Raw genomic sequence first — 4449 nt, forward strand, 5'->3', positions numbered from 1 at the left:
CCCTGCTCCTGGCTTGACTTTTACATCTGAGCCACCCCTTGACTTTCCAGTTTACTGACAATGCTTCTTAGCCAGACCATGGGCTTGTTGCAAGAGCTGGCTTTTCTCAGGGTCAGTCACTGTGTGCACTAACTTCAACACAGCTCCAAACCCAGTTCAGGCTTGGCACAAATAATTTGGCTTATGTGTCCATGCTTGAACCTTCCAATATATGTAATTATGCTCCTGTCGGGCTGAGAATTACCTAACTTCTCTTTTCCTTGGTTCTTCCCTTCTTCTGTGCTTTCAGCCTGTGCTTCTCTCATCCACTGTTTTGTCTCTTCCTTTACCCTGTAAATGCCTTGAAAAAGTAGGTCTGTCCTTACAGTAACGTTTTGGTAGTGCACAGGTCAAAGGATCTGTGGCTTCCTGAGGGCCTTTGGTTCCCCTATGGTACAAGTGCAAATCAACAGTTTATTCCCATCACCCCAGCCATTTAGACAAGGTATGTATTGTTAGAGAAATATTTGTATGGCAGTTTCAACACAGAAGAATGTGTTCACTGTTGTACAGAGGCATCTCTTGCAAAGTCATTGTCCATTTCCTGGTAGAGCTGAGAGTACAGTGCCTACTTTTCCCTTGTCCTCTAATGGCAAATTCCTCTCCAGTTCTTACCCTGCATGAGCTGCCTGATGGACCACAGGTGAGCTTTGATGGGGCATGACCTGAGAGTTTACTTTTGCTGATCCCTGGTCACTCATTTGTTCATCAAGAAGATTATAAAAGAATTTGAGGCATGGCATATAGCTCTTCTTGGACTATTTAATCAAATAAATTTCAAAGATTTATAGAGAATCAGTGTCTGAATTTATCAGGAGTGAGTTTTATTGGCAGAAAAGGATCTTGGCAGTGCAAAATTGCTGTCATGGGAAAACTAAATATGAGAAGGCAAGAAGTAACATCATATGTCTGGGGTTAGTGCACCAACCCAGCTTTTTAACCTTTAATATTTTCTTATTGAATCATAATCTGTATGATTCTCTTTCTTTGTTTGATAACCTTTCAGGTTGTTTATTTCCTGCTGCAGCCATTCATTGGAGCATGTCCTCTGGAAACAGTGCAGGTGCAGTGTTTCTGCCTTTAAACTGTCATTGAAGGCTTACAGGAATGGAGCCCCCCACCTTCCCACACACTCCAACTCCAGGATGTACGCAACTTGGAGATAAATGTGGTCCAAGCAGACCACAGACTGGTCTGAGGACTGTAATGATGGACTAGGACTGAGTAAAGATGTCCAGCATAATGTTAATAGATATTTGACTGTCCAAGTTTCATTTAAATTATTAAATTAAATTAAATTATCTAAAATGAAGAATGAAAATGCATCATTCATATTAACCAGCTGAGTTACTCTTCCTGACAGTATAAAGGTCATGGAGGTTGAGAAAGATCACAGAAGTGAAAAATGTAGATGACAAATAACAAGCCTTTACAAAATAATCCATATGAGAAAGAGTATTTTGATTGTGAAGGACACACTTGGAAGCCAACAATACAGAGAAAGCCAGTTCATTCATAGCAGATGGTAAATTGTATCAGGGTATCCATATTTTGTGCAGACTTACAATTCCATGTGTGGTCAGAGCACAGGATGGCCAGGGCATTTCTCTGGCTTATTTACTCATCTGCAGGCATTTTGCAATATTTGATTCAGTCACAGGATCACAGAATTATGTAGGCTGGAGGTCTGGAGGTGATCTGGTCCAGCACACGCCACCCCAACCCCAAAGCAGGGCCAACTTAGATCAGATTGCTCATGACCTTGTTCCTTGAGTTTTGAGTATTCCCAAGGCTGTTCCCATGTTTGACCACTCTCATGGTGCAAAAGGTCTTCCTAATATCTAACTGGAATTTCCAGTGTCCCAGGTTATGTCTGTTGCCTCTTGTCCTATCACTGTGCACCTCCAAGAAAAGTCTTCAGCTTGTCATCTCTACATCTTCCGTTGCAGATAGCAGTTGTGCGTATCAGTAAGATCTGCCCTTAGCCTTCTTTTCTCCAGACTGAACAAACCCAGCTCCCGCAGCTTCACATCGTACAGCACGCTCCAGCCCCCCGCGTGACCCTCTTTTGGCCCTGTCCAGGACTTGCTGCAGTTTGTCACTGTCTTTTCTGTACTGGGGAAGCCCAAAACTGGACATGGTATTCCAGATGTAGTCACACAAGTACGAAACAGAGGGAAAATAATCATGTTGCTCAAGCTGTTGGCTACAGTCATGTAATACGGCCCAGTATGGGCATACCGCTGACTCATGTTCAACTTGCTGTCCACTGGGACCCTAAGTCGTTGCAAAGCTGCTTTCCACCCAGTTGTCCCCTAACTTGTGCTGTTGCATGGGAGTTGCTCCATCCCAGGTGCAGGGCTTTGCCTCTGCCTCTATTGAACTTCATGAGATTTGTGTCAGCCCATTTCTACAGTCAAATGCCCTCCAAGAGCAGCCCTGCTCTCCATTGTACCAGCTGCTCCCTTTCATTTAGCACCAGCAGTGGACTGGCTGACTGTGTAATGCATCTCATCATCCAGGTCATTATTAAAGGTATTAAAACAGTATCATCAGCTCCAATATCAACCCCTCAGGAATGCTGCTAGTAAATGGCTGCCAGCTGGACTTAGTCCCACTGCCTATCGGCGGTTTGCAAGTCAGCCGGAGAAAAGCAAGCGGAGGCTATAATCTGAGCACATTTGGTCTACAGTCAAATTTTGTGTTGATCTGAATGTTTTGGAGAGCTAACAGTAAAGTCTTTCCAGTTTTACTTATTTGCCTTCTACATGAAATCAGCAGAAGTCTCTTTCCCTCCGCCAGAATTGCTATTATTAAGCACCATTTAGAAAGCTGGTAGCAGAATGTTAGGGAACGTACCCAGCATGGATGAGGAAGAAACAGCAATCATATGGAAGCTCCAACCTACTTTATACACAACAGCTCTTCTTCTGAGCAAGAACGAAGAGCAGACCATGCTGCTGATTTCCAAGAGCTGCTAATTCACCATCTAGCTCTCAGTTAGCTTCCAGTTGTGATTTTTAAAGTCTGTGACTGGTAATGACCTAGCTATCCAGTCACAGCTCTTCAGATATAACTCACTGAAAAAGCTTCTCAAGGGGCTTTGCACCAGTCTGGCATTGTACAGTAGGTGTCAGCTGAGGGGTTTCTGATGAAGGATGCTTTGTTAGGGGAGTTGCGACCATGTGAGAATTAAACTAGGACTAACATATGTTTTCTCAATGTTTTCTCAGGGCTTACACTGCATGAGTTTTATAAACTAAACTAGCATTGCTCAAGGTGCTGCAATGGTCTCCAAAGCGCCAGTTTAGATTGCACATCCTGGATGTACCCATACCTACAGTAGCAACGGGCACCTCAGCAGTGTCTTTTTGCTGTCTACACAGACCTGAAACATTTTCTGCTGATACTACTCCCCACTCAATAGCAACAGAGGCAGCACATTCATGAGAGCATGTTTTGACTTTTTTTTTGCCTGAGAACTGGTGTTTTGAATGTGGTTACTGTGGAACACTGAGTATGTTTCAATGTGCAAAAAAAAGGCAATCAATGGGACTGTTAGTGTCTGCTATTTTTTTCTTTCCACCAAGCTGCTCACCACATGGAATAGCAGTGAGCACAGAAATCTTGCTCAGAGTGGCAGTACTTCCTAAGGCACTTTGATGAGTGATGGTTAGCTGAGCCTGGTCCCCATTACCTGGAATCTGAAAGCTGCAGGAGAAGACTGGGACAAGCCATGCTAGACAGGTTTATGTTGGATGCAGAATATCAGCAAACTATTTGCCTGCGGATTTTGGGGCCAGCTTGCTGCAGCCCGAGGCCACAGGCCAGAAATAATGCCTGAGGGAAACAGCTTAGCAGTGACCTGATAAGTTCTCCAAGGAGTGAAAAAGTCTGAGGGTTTGGGGTAACATGGTAAAAGAATTTTGTGTGCAGTCCTGGACAGAGAAGAGACAGCTCCCGTGCAGAGACACCATTGAGTTCCTGATGACAGGTCAAGTGGTGGACTTCAGAGACTGAAGGCACGTGCAGCTGCCTACCCCAGTTAACTGCTGAACCCACCATGGTGTACAACGGTTGCTGAAAAAGCAATGAGCACTTCACAGCACCTGCCCCTCAGGCTGACGGATTTCGGCTGCCTGAACAGTCACTGGAGAGAAGCGTGTCTGTGAATGAAAATAGGGTGCTCGTAGGAGACATTGTAAGTATGGCCATAAGTGCAAATGCAGGATAGAATTAGAGATTTGTGCTTTTTGTGTTACTGAGGTAGTACTTTTCTTATCGTCAACCAAGAAATAAAGGGAAGCACACAGAAGAGTGTACCAAGGTGGTTGTGTTGGGTGCACCCTAGTAAAGCTGCACAAAGACTAGTTTCTGCCAGTGCAGCCAGGCATCTAAGGAGACATCAGG

The sequence above is a fragment of the Aquila chrysaetos genome, chromosome Z (assembly GCF_900496995.4).
Source record: "Aquila chrysaetos chrysaetos chromosome Z, bAquChr1.4, whole genome shotgun sequence".
In the NCBI taxonomy this organism is placed as follows: Eukaryota; Metazoa; Chordata; class Aves; order Accipitriformes; family Accipitridae; genus Aquila; species Aquila chrysaetos.